We start from the raw sequence: 13,685 nt of genomic DNA on the forward strand, positions 1-13,685 counted from the left end.
TGTCCATAAAAAAAGTGAGGTGTTCATTTAGTTTAGGAGCGCTAGTTAGCATAATTCTGATTGAACCTCAAAAGTTATCTTTTCTCCTGTGGCAAACTGCCCTTTGGGCCTCTGTCAACATATAGGCCCAAGTGTGATTGCACCGCCTGTACCCCTGTGGATACACCAGTGGCCAAGAGAACTCTGACTTCACACCTTGTTATAGCCTAGTCATTTGTAATATAATAAATAATAGTGATTGTAAGGTTGTGTACCATCTCATATTGTATAATGTACAGAAGTCTACTGTTACTAAGCATTAAAGGGTAACTAAACGTTCAACAAACTTCTGATGTGTCATAGTGGCATTTCAGAAGTTTTGATTGGTGGGGGTCCGAGCACTAAGACCCCCACAGAAAGCTAAAACGAAGCTGCAGAAGCACTCAGGTGAGCGCTCAGCCGGTTAATTTCTGTTTAGCTTTTTTCGGAAAGCCGATGTAGCGGAGTACGGGCTCAAAGACTTTCCATTGAGTCCATACACCGCTACATCGATTTCCGTAAAAAAACGAACAGAAACGAAGCGGCTGAGCGCTTACACAAGCGCTCGAGCGCTTCTGCGGCTTCGTTTTAGCGATTTGGGGGGTCTCAGTGCTCGAACCCCCACCAATCAAAACTTCTGACATTTCACTAGGACATGTCAGAAGTTTGTTGAACACTTAGTTACCCTTTAGGGTATGTGCACACACACTAATTACGTCCGTAATTGACGGACGTATTTCGGCCGCAAGTAGTGGACCGAACTCAGTGCAGGGAGCCGGGCTCCTAGCATCATACATATGTACGATGCTAGGAGTCCCTGCCTCTCCGTGGAACTACTGTCCCTTACTGAAAACATGATTACAGTACGGGACAGTTGTCCTGCAGAGAGGCAGGGACTCCTAGCATCGTATATAACTATGATGCTAGGAGCCCGGCTCCCTGCACTGAGTTCGGTCCGGTACTTGCGGCCGAAATACGTCCGTAAATTACGGACGTAATTAGTGTGTGTGCACATACCCTTAATCTATACGTGCAAGTAAAATTTCAGCTTGCTTGAAATAAGGCAGATTTAAAAGACAATAGTCTAAAATCTCACAGCCCTCATTCCCTATTCAGTTCAAGAAAACTTGGCATAAGTAAGGATTACATTTAGATTGTATTCTTAGGGCTAGGTTACAGTTATTTTTATTTGAATAATTTTGCCCGAAACTTAACACACACAGAAATATATAAAAATGCATAAGCTATGCAAAGTGTTAATGCATGCTACCAAATAAATGTTAACCCAGAGGTATATATTGCACCTACTTCAAATGGACCAATGATATATATACAGTGGTGAACAACAATATATAAAGTGTTTTTTTCTTTAAAACCCTAGCAGCAGATATAATAATTAGTATTTGGTGCAGTAGTCATATGTTGTATGTCCCGTCCTTGCACTCACATAATATTGCGAAAAACAAAACTTTTAAACTTTTCACAACTTTCCCCAGTTGACTTCTTCATTAAACAATTGAGAAACTACAGTGTAAAGAGACTATCCTGAGAAAAACCTCCATATAAAACCGGAGGCATAAAGAGATACAGTATGGGCTCATACTTTTCTGTAGGTTTAAACTATGAATTGTTGCTGAAATCAAAATTACATTTTATTGCTACCAATCCCTGGTGGGCCAGTTGCCTATACATAATCTATTCCCTGAACAAATAACATAACATGTAGCCAGCCTCATGTAACACAGGCAAACATACAGTATCTCATCTACAATATTTTACAGTAAAAAATAAATGCTAATAACATACATAGCTTTAAATTGAATAACCTAAAACACTGCTAGAATCCACAACTGATTGATAAAACATATTTTGGGTCAGTCACCTACCAAAAACTCAAAACTTTTTCTATTCATGGAGATTGTACAGGAAGCATGGTGTGGCACATAGCATCAGGAGTCCTAACAGTAATAGTAATTAATGGTAATATTAATGGTAAAGTTGCTGAGGATTAGACCTCTATTAAGAAATTATATCTTAAGCCAACATTGACTTTCTATACCCTCTAGCTAATCACGTCCTATTTTATTAAGATAGTTGATAAATGCATATCACTAAATATTAGGTATTAGGCATTGTTTCTCACCGTTTTTTCTCACCTATAAGTATATCTCCATTATATGGCATTCAATGGAACAACAACCATCTGCCTCTGTATGGAATTGTAAACAAACAGAGGTACAGTAGAGCCCCATTGAAGTCCACTGATGGCAAATTACGGGTCCATACACATACGGACCCGTAGTACGGCTGTGTGCATGAGGCCTTAAAGCGGTTGTCCAGTTTCAGCAAATGAATGCTATTTTTTGTATAATTACAAAAGTTATACAATTTTTCCAAATACTTATGTATTAATTCCTCACAATTTTTAAGATGTCATCTTGCTGTCATTCAATGGGAACTTACATTGTTTACTTCCAGTGGATACAATTCTGTCCATAGTCATGTGATGGACACACAGGTGCTGGGATCATTACAGTTAGGCTCTGTTCACATCTGCATTGGAGGCTCGATTAGTGGCCTTCGTCGCAGATCTGGCAGAAATGACCAGAAACAATAACTATTGTTTCCGGTAAAACAGGGACACCCCGACGGAAAGCCGTCGGAACCCATTAAAGTCAATTGGTTCCGTCGGCCACCGGTGGTGTCCGTGTTACAGCAGAATCGTTGCGTCTGGCATTTGCTTGTTCTGCCCCTCTGACGGAGCAGAACAACGGAATGCACGAGCGCATATGTGAATAGGGCCTTACAGTCTGTGTATCAGAGCTGTGTCTTCTGATGATCCCAGCACCTGTGTGTCCATCACATGACCATGGACAGAACTTTATCCACTGGAAGTAATGAATGAATGTTCCTACTGAATAACAACAAGCAGAGATCTTGAAAACTGTAAGGAATTATTACAGAAAGTATATTGGAAAATGGAATAACTTTTAATTATACAAAAATAACAATAATTTGCTGAAACCGGACAACTCCTTTCAAGAGAACAATGTGGCCACAAAGAAGAGTATATTATTTATGTTTTACTCATATAACCAAGTACATCACCATGGCCGAGGATTGATCTTATTCTCACTGAAAAAAGTTGCAGTTATTTGTGAACTGTGTATGTAAATCTAGCAAGATTTTTGTATTTTTTCACTGCAGTCATATTTTTGCTGAAAATTGCAATAATGCTGTCTCAAAACCCATGGAGACAGTTATCACCAGCACTCGGATTGCTCTAATGAATCCCATTGCTTCTGTAAAATATTTGTAATGATAATTGTCATGACAACAATGACACAAATGCCTGATATGTAATCTCATTAAGACAATGGGTCATAGCGCACTATACATGAATGCATAATTAAATGCAAAATAAATATTTGTAAAGGATAGACATTTTTCATCTTGTGCTTTCAATGAAACGACAATAAATTAATTGGTAAACTGAATGCCAGTGCCTTCCAAATGTCAAGTATAGAAAAGCTTCATTTTTTGGGAAACAAAAAAGTATTTTGCATCTTTTTCTAAACAAATTAGCAAGCTGACCACCTGTTGTAAGTAAAGACTCATATGAACACATGGGTATTAGTAATTAAATGGTGGCTGAAATGCCAGATTGAGTTTTTGAGGTTAATTAATTTATTCATACTTCTTCCTAAAAAATAAGAAAACCGGAGCATAGCAGATGTTGAAAAACATCAAGGTCACTGAGATCATAGGAGCGTGAGAAAAAAGCCCTACAGGCATAGCTGTGCTGCTGGTAAATCCATGACAAAGTGAGCCCTCGGAACGCTGTGTAGTAATCCGGGCTGGTGTAAGTCATTATGGACAAACATATTGCCAGGGGGTGGAGATGTCTAGCACTTTGTTTTTTTACGTAGTTATATGAAATCAAAGGAAAACTTAATTTGAATATATTGTGACATACCAGACAATTAGTGACGGGATCGTTACTTCCTCTTTCGTAAAAAATTGCATCAGCTTCTGTGTAACTTCTTGGAAGAGGTGTGTGACTCACGTGGATGTCAGTGCTGTGAGCAATTTTATTATACCCATGTACAGTATAAGTATAGGGTTTTCAGTATTTGAGATCTTGCTACAAGTTTCCTGTAGCTGCTTATCTAAGCCAAATAAAGTACAACCACCTTCATGTCTATGAGCACCACCAACATTTTTATGAAGTGTGGGCTTCGCTTCATGAGTTTTCTTGCGGAGTTCATACATTCACAAGTTGCTGACTTTACCTTCTGTTTTAACGTATTACTTATGGTCTAAGTGGTAAATAAAATGAAATGATCTGTTACAAAATACATATTTTAGGGTCTATGGCACTCAAAAAGACATTGGCAAAGGATATTATAATTGGAACAATCACTGAATTCAGTAGATATAATTTTATTGTAATCTGTATTTCTGAAATCGATATTACTAGAGTCACGTACAGAGTAGTTAAAATAAAATGTGCTACATTACATACAAATTTGTGTATAAAGAAACGATGCATACAGGGGTGTAGACAAAAATCAAAAGGGCCCCATAGAAAGTTTGAGCGCTTCACTAATTGCACTATTTTATTTATTTAAGTTATTGTTCAGTATAATTTTATCTATAGAAGGGTCAAAGATTTGCAAATATCTCGTTTCCTTTTACAGTCTGTCACCAAACTCCCAGACTTACAGAAAAAAAAACACTTTTTTTTTCTGCAATTTTCTGCAAATTTATTTGCAAAATTAAAAAATAAAAACAAAGCTGCAACTAGTAACAAAAAAAACAAGGCCTCATACAGCTAAATCAACGTACAAAAAATAACCACTGAACTGTAAAGAGGCAGAAACAAAAATTATCAAGGACAAAATGTAAAGGGCCTCAAGGGGATAACAAAAGAACATCTGCTTAGAGGGTTAATACAATGTGTCATATCCCTATGAAGGTGGCAACAGCGACTCAATTTTCCATTAACTAAGCAGTTGCTAAGTTTGCATGTAAGGTGGGGGAGGTTATGGTGTAATGGTAGAGCCATAGCAGGGATGCCATAGAAAAAGATGAAATAAAGCAGGGGGTTAGCGTAACCACTTTAACTTTTACTTTCAGCTTAACAATATGTACAGTATGATTGCTGTTGCTTATGGTGCACACAGCCACAAATATTATATACGGTACATTTTTTCTGATGTGGGAGGTACAGGACTTTGTTAAAAACTATATACAGGTAAAGCAGGCTGGCAAGATAGTAGGCTTGTTGTTCTCTGTGACCGGCAGAGCAAAGGCCAAATGAAGCCCCTCCCTTGATGCAAGGGGAAGTCTGCTTCGGCCTAGTAGGATGAAAGATGGTTGTTGTGTTTATGTGATTTGGGCTTATTACCCCTTTTGTAGACTGGGGTGGCTGGCTGCTAACTAAGAAGGCCTCTATAGACCTACAGTTTGAGAATCGGGTATTTCTAAGTCGTTTTTGTGCGGCTGAACACTGCAGGCTCTCTCTCTACTTTTCTTATATTTGCTGAACATTGCAGGCTCACTCTCCACTTTTCTTATACTGATTTCTCCTCTACATTCCTCCTCTAACCGCCTAGCTAGCATTATTCACAGTGTGAGCTATGCACCTCCCCAACTACTTCTAGCACAGATAAAGCCTGGCTCGGTTCTCCCCAGTCTTTATATGATCCCATAATTTCAGCTCTCTTTCTCGCAGACTTCTCTAGTACAGTCCACCGTAGCAGAAATGGCCGAAAACTTACTCCCTCAAAAGCCACCACACTCTTTTCTCTTTAGCTCACAGAACGCAGTTCAGGTCACTCCCAGCTCTCTCCCAACACTGAACAATATTTGACTAGCTCACCACCCTTTTATGCATAAAATGCTTCCCCCAGGCGTCAAGATGCACGCAGGTGCGTACATTATCACCCTGTTACAGAGCATTAACAAACACAGCCTAAGATGGCATCCGGGCCGCACAACCTGGCACCAATATTTAAACAGAACAAGCTAACTTCTGCTTTACCTTCATTTATATAATCGTAACAGCAATCGTTGTAGTCGGGAGTCTTTGTGGTCAGAGAGACCCATCTTCTCCACATATCAAATTTTTTCCATACTACCTGATCTTGGTCAGTAAATTCAACATGCTATTGCCACCTGTAGTGGGGTAAACTGTAACACAGCTGCATCGTAAATATGAAAAGCATCCACCAACAGCATTTATAAGCACAGTATACAATTAATGCAACAGAACAATATAATGGCCCTATACTCTAGGCAGGGGCGTAGCTAGGGGTGGGCAGACGGGACATGTGCAACAACTAAGAGAGTAGGTGGGGGGGCGCCACGGCCGCACCGTCCATGACGGCAGCCTGCTACCTCTCTAAGGTGTCGGCGGTGCCACTGAAACCAGCTGCCGCCACCTCCTACTGCACTTTAATTGTACCTGCGTCTTTCAACGACACAGGCGGCGCGATTACTTCTTTGCGCCGCTTGCATCGTTGAAAGACGCTGATTGACAGGGCAAGTCATTCTGCCCCGCCAATCAGCACCTTTCATAGACGCAAGCGACACAATGATGTTATCACGCCACTTGCGATGTTCATCCCCAGCAGACCTGCCCAGAAGAGAGCAGGTCTACATTGGCACCAGACGGCGTGAGAAGGGGTTTAAGGTGAGTATGTTAAAACATTTTTTTATCCTAATAAAAATGTGAGTGGCATTATCTACAGTGGTCGGCTCTATCTACACGGGGGGCTATATGTGGAGCACTATACGGGGAGATATATGTGAGGCACTATATAAAGGGATGGGCTATATGTGGAGCACTATTTATAGGGGGAGATATATGTAGGGCACTATCTACAGGGGTGGGCTATATGATGGACACTCTATACATGGGTAAAAAAAACTCCAAAGTAAAAAAGAAAAAGTTTTTCCCTAACAAAAGGCTGTATTATGAAAAAAAAATACATAAAATATGCATAATGCAACTGTAACGACACGTACTATAAAATGAATAAATTATTCATCCTGCATGGTAAACACTGTAAACAAAAACGCTAAAAAACAATGGCAGAATTGCTGTTTTTTGTGCATCCCCCTCTCAAAAAAGAAAGAAAAGTTAACCAATAAGTTCTATGTAACTCAAAATGATGTTAATAAGATCTACAACTAGTCCCGTATATAAAAATAAGCCTTTATAAAGCTATGTTTAAGGTGAAAAAGTATTTGTATTGTGCAAAAATAGTAAAACGTAAAAAGGAATAAGAAAGAGAATAACACTAACAAGTGATTTGTACCTCACAGTGAACGCCGTAAAATCAAATGGTGGAATAGCTGTTATTACCCATCCCCCCTAGATTTTTATTTTTTTAATAAAAGTTATTCAACACATTACATATACCCCAAAATGATGGCATTACAAAATACAACTCATGCTGCAAAAACAAGACCTCATATGGCTACGTCGATGAAAAAATTAAAAAGTTATGGCTTTTAAAATGTGGTTTTTGAAAAACAAAGAAAATAAACAAATAAAGCACCGTGTCCTTGAGGTCCAATCTAGGCTGCGTGCTTGAGGGGTTAAGGTGTCTGAAGGACTTTTTAATGAATAATTGCAATGAAAGTTTGTTACAGAAGTTCCACTAAATTGCAATATTATACAAAGTAATACCTGTGGACAGCAAGCTAAATTTAAGAAATACATATAATAGCTGTACGAATGAGAGTGGGAGACTGTACAGAACGAATACATATTAGAGGCCATAATCCTTTTGTAGCAAGTCACCGAAGTATTACCTCGGACGCACAGCATTGTTGAACAATAAAACTATGTGCAGCAATCACTTTATGCGCTTATAATAAATAACTTTTCTATGAGCCCAAGATATGACATCTTGTATCAAAATGACCAGAGCACAACATATCTGCAGGTCCTTGACCTTATAATATCCTCTGTATCCTTTACACAGGAGCGAGCCACAATCTGATCTAATCTCGCTGAGCTCTTGGCAAAACGGAAGTAAACAGAAAGAAAAATGAAGCCCTCTGTAAGAGCGCGGGTCTTGTAATGCAGCTTAGACAAGATATTGTTAATCCATATTTAAAAGGTCACTGGTACAGTGAAGCAGGGCAAGGAGCGAGCCCACCAATCCTACTTGTTTCCCTGGGCAGTAAATTAGACACTATCTATACTTTGCTTTTAAAGCTATTTAGGAGTTTACGCCTGGATCTTGTGCACATATACTGCTTTGTGTGTTCTTAAAGGGACATTATTGCTAAAAATTATTTCGCTTACTAAAGTATCACTAATGCATGGCATTTTTTTCACTGTTTTCCTCCATTTCCATCATTTTATATCAGTTTAATTTATTTTATGCTTTTTTTTTTACCTCCTGGAGTCAATGCTCAGGGGGATTGCCCCCACACTCTCTGCATAGAAAGGGAAGGTTGCTTCACAGTTCAGCTAAAGCAGTTGTCCAGGCATAGAAAAACATGGCTGCCTTATTCTAAAAACAATGCCACACCTGTCCATGGGTTGTGTCTGGTACTGCAGCTCAGCTCCGACGAGGTGATCTGCAATACAACATACAACCTGATATAAAGGTGTGGCACAGTTTTTCGAAAAAAAAAGCAGCCATGTTTTTCTAATCCTGTATGGCAGGCATTAAGGGAATGTATGGAGCTGGCTCACAGGCTGAGCTCGCTCCATACTTACGGTGACGGCTGTGTAATGCTTCATGAAGGCCCCCAGGTCTGCCATCTTTGTACTTCTTTGATGCCCTGGCCTCCTGTCAGTGTGAAACTGACAGGTATAATACCCTGCAATACATAACTATTGCAGGGTATTATAATAACGATCCAACAATTGGATCTTCAAGTGGGACTAAAAAAAAAAAAGTTAAAATTAAATGTACAAAAGTAAGATGTCAAAATAATAAAATGTAAAAATCGCCCTTTTTCCCTTATAAAGTCCTTTATTATTAGAAAAAAATGAAAAAATAAATAAACTATGCATAATTAGTATAGCCGCGTACGTAACGGCCTGAACTATAAAAATACAATGTAATTTATGCCGCACAGTGACCGCCAAAAAAAATAATAATAAAAAAACTATACCGGAATCACTATTTTTAGTCACTTCAGCTCCCAAATAATTGCATAAATAGGGATCAAAAAGTCACATGTACCCAAAAATTGTACCAATAAAAACTACAGTTTGTTCCGAAACTGTCGTTTCCCAAATGGGGTCACTTCTGCAGTGTGTCCACTGTCCCTCAGGGGCTTTGCAAATGCGACATGACACCCGAAAACCAATTGAGTAAACTTGAGCTCCAAAAGCCAAATGGTGCTCCTTCCCTTCTGAGCCCCGCTGTGTGTCCAAACAGCCGTTTATTACCACATGTGGGGTATTGCCGTAATCAGGAGAAATTGCTTTACAAATCTTGATTTTAATTTTTGCGGACTAATTCCACTAAATTCAGCAAAAAACCTGTGGGTTTAAAATGCTCACTATACCTCTTGATGATGTCCTTGAGGTGTGTAGTTTGGCAAATAGTGTCTTTTTGGGGGGTGTTTCCAGTGTTTTGGCACCACAAGACCTCTTCAAACCTGACATGGTGCCTAAAATATATTCTAATAAAATGGAGGCCCAAAAATCCTCTAGGTGCTTGTTTGCTTCAGAGGCCGGTGCTTCAGTCCATTAGCACACTAGGGCCACATGTTGGATATTTCTAAAAACTGCAGAATCTGGCCAATAAATATTGAGTTGCGTTTCTCTGGTAAAACCTTTTCTGTTACAACATTTTTTTTATTAAAATGGATTTTCCGACAAAAAAAATAAATTTGTACATTTCCCCTCTACTTTTCTTTAATTCCTGTGAAACACCTAAAGGGTTAAGAAACTTTATAAATGCTGTATTGAATACTTTGAGGGTTGCCGTTTTTAAAATTGGGTGACTTATGGGGGTTTCTAATATATAAGGCCCTCAAAGCCACTTCAGAACTGAACTGGTAACTATAAAAATAGGTTTTGGAAATTTTCTTGAAAATGGGAGAGATTGCTGTTAAAGAAAAATAAAATGATGTTAAAAAAACTATTCCAACATAAAGTAGACATATGGGAAATGTTAACTAGTAACTATTGTGTGTGGTATTACGATCTGTCTTACAAGCAGATACATTTAAATAAAAAAAAATGCACATTTTTGCAAATTTTCTCTAAAGTTTGGTGATTTTGACAAACAAATACTGAATTTATTGATCAAATTTTTTCATTAACATAAAGTCCAATATGTCACGAGAAAACAATCTCAGAATCGCTTGGATAGGTAAAAGATTCCCACGTTATTACCACATAAAGTGACACATGTCTGATTTGAAAAAATTGGCTGCGTCCCCAAGGCCAAAACAGGCTCAGTCCTGAAGTGGTTAATGAAGTGTAGGCTGTAAAATAAGATACTTATTAGCAAACCGGTCTGCAATGGAGTCTTTCTCGCCACTGGATATTAGTACATGTGAAAACTGCAACATTTCCCTATTCATTTTTACATAGACATGAAAATTCCGCACCAAGTTAAAGCATTTTATTTTTACTCAATACACAAGCAGCAGACTAAGATCATCACAGATTCTCGGGTATACAGCACAAATTAAATCCACAGAATGCCTTAATAGATACAGATTTTATTGATTGCATTGAAATGGGTGACACACGTGGCAAATCCACATGTAAACCCACATTGTTAATTAATAAAATAAATCATTAATAGACTACAAAGTTATTTTTATACTCCAAATGTAATACGTTTTGATCAAAGAATTTTTGGTTTCACAAAATCATATTCTGTAATTAAATGAAGAGGAGCAACAAGTTTACTGAGTTAACATTCAGCCATATAACAAAGTCTACACTTATGATGGAGTATACCGAGATATTTACTTTACAAGTACTGGCAGAGAAATATTGAATTGGACCAGTGTCGGGACAAGTAATTCTAATGCCCAAGGCAAAGTTGGCACAATGCACCAATTAGAGCCAGCTTACATACAAAACATTACTGCTTTACCTAACTCTTCAAAGAGAACTTTTTATTCTTTGTCTGTTTTTAGAATACAGTTTAAACAAATAATGGGGTTCAAATGGAACCATATCCACTCGAGGGATGCTTTGATTTGACTGTTTTGCACTTTACTCCAGCCAAGGTACTGTATGTGCAGGGGAAGCGGCCCAGAATGAAGCACGGTGCCCTGCGGCATGTACGGGAAACATATCAAGGAAAGCAAAGGACTCTGGGATAGTTTTCTTTTCTCTTTAATTTCCTTGCTTGATATTTGGTGTACAAAAAACTAGATATTAAAGGAAATGCAGGAAACATCTTACACATTTGAATACTTCTACCCAGTGGTACATTTTGGGGCTTCCATATGACTGTGATCATACATATTTGCTTTACATAATAGCTTTCTGCATGAATGCCATGTATGAAGGTCTTCTATACTTTCCTGTACACAAACACCTTTTTTGCTTGTTTCAGAGGAGGTGTGACCTTCCAGTTATAATTCATGTACTTTATGTTCTTTTCCACTACAGTCAACAATGCCAATTAAGAGCTGGCATTGGGTGGGCTGGATTCTGCAACAGGAATTTGCTGAGCTGGGCAATATAGCACACACTACTCTCAATATGCCTCCGTCAATATACCAGTCCTCGTACATGGCCTGCATTGTGCCCAATCACTGTCATATTTCTTCTGTTTTTTTTTACTTACCCTTGTTGACCATTTGGAATGGTGTCCAGTGGCTTGTGACCCAGATATGCAGTGTTCAGATCCCGGTCAGCAGAGATACAATGTTTATTGCCTGGTGATTCAGAATTGCAATGTACTGCACATTCCCTGTACTAGTGTCCAGTAATAGGTGTTCTGTGGCCACTTATAAGCCTTCAGGCTCCAGTGTCAATTTAACGATAAACTTGGTTGTAAGCGTCATGATCCTATGCTATTTAAACAAAGTAACAAGTTATGTTTATATATTTTAAAGGAGTTTTACAGTCCCTAAAAATTGATGGCCTATCCTCAGGATAGGCCATCAATAGCTGATGGGTCGGGATCCGACTCCCAGGACTCCCGCCGTTCAGCTGTTTTGAAGGGGGTGCAGTGTTCGTAGGAGCGCTGCTTCCCCTTCATTTCTACTTGCTCACTGTGCATCGTCAACGCACTTGTAGCGGCGATTCACAGTATTCACAGGAGAACGTTGCAATACTGTAAATCACCACTACATCCGTGTCGGCGATTCACAGTGAGCAAGTAGAAATGAAGGAGAAATGAAGGAGAAGCAACGCTTGTACGAGTTCTGCACCTCCTTCAAAACAGCTGATCGGCAGGGGGACTAGAGACTGGAAAACTCCTTTAACCCCTTAATAACCAGGCCTGTTTTGGCCTTAATGACAAAACCATGTCTTAAATAATTATTATATTTCCATGGATGTAGCTGTTTTTGTGAGACAAGTTGTATTTTTCAATGGCACAATATTGGGGTACATATAAGGGTCAGACCACATAGAGTTTTTGGCGCTGATTTTGACGCAGAAACCGCGTCGGAATCAGCGACAAAAAATTTCCAAAATTGTCCCCTATAGATTTCAATGGGAGGTAGAGAAGTTTTTTTTCCCTGGCAACTTTTGGCCGCTCTTGAGGAAAAAAAGCGTCATTTCCTTACTTGCCGCAGTTTCTATCTCTGACCTTCCATTGAAGTCAATGGGCGGCAGAAAAAACCTTCGGAGTTAGTTTCTATACATTTTTCGTGGCATGTTTTGCCCGAGGTCCTTGCATTAGCTTCAGTGGCTGCGGACAAAAAACACTGCCAGGAACGCTGTGAAAACCTGGGAAAAGGAAGGAATTCTGAGGTGGATTTTGTTCCACCTGCAAAACTCTGTGTGAACAGGGCCTTAGTTATTTATTTAACTATTATAAAAAAAATTTGGAAGAGAATGCAGAAAAACAGCAATTCTGCCATTGTTTTTTGTTGGGTTTTTTTCCCGCTGTTTAGCATGCGATAAAATGTAATTGTTAACTTTATTCTAAAGGTCAGTATGAATGCAGCAATACCAAATATGTATAGTCTTTTTTTATGTTTTAGTACTTTTGCATAATAAAACATGTTTTATGGAAAAAATTCGACATATTTTGAGATCCATAACTTTATTTTTTCCCATCGCTGTAGCAGTATGAGGGCTTGTTTTTTGCGGGATGAGTTCTAGTTTTCATTGGTACCATCTTGGGGTACATATAATTTATTGATTAGCTTTTATAATTTTTTTAGGGGAAAAGCAGGAAAAAATGCAATTCCGCCAATTTTTTGGCCATTTTTTTTATGCTATGCGCGGTGCAATATAACTCATAAGTTATGTTTGTTCTATGGGTCGTATGATTGCAGCAGTATCTAATATGTAGGTTTTTTTTTAACAGTGACACATTTTTTAAGAAATCTAATAATTTTTCATGGAAAAAGGGTTTAATTTACTTATTTTTTGGGGGGTACTTTTTAATTTTATTAAACTTTGTTAAACTTAATTTATTTAATTTAATTAATTTTTTTGTACCACTAAGGGACTTGAAGCAATGAGATTTTGTTTGCTTATA

General features: G+C 38.5%; 1 protein-coding gene across 1 annotated transcript in view; it reads left to right on the top strand.

Annotated features, from left to right (window-relative positions):
- Positions 1 to 13,685, top strand: part of SLC7A11 (solute carrier family 7 member 11) — a 262,008-nt gene that overhangs the window by 63,221 nt on the left and 185,102 nt on the right. The gene's annotated exons all lie outside the window — the stretch shown is intronic.

The sequence above is a fragment of the Rhinoderma darwinii genome, chromosome 1 (assembly GCF_050947455.1).
Source record: "Rhinoderma darwinii isolate aRhiDar2 chromosome 1, aRhiDar2.hap1, whole genome shotgun sequence".
In the NCBI taxonomy this organism is placed as follows: Eukaryota; Metazoa; Chordata; class Amphibia; order Anura; family Rhinodermatidae; genus Rhinoderma; species Rhinoderma darwinii.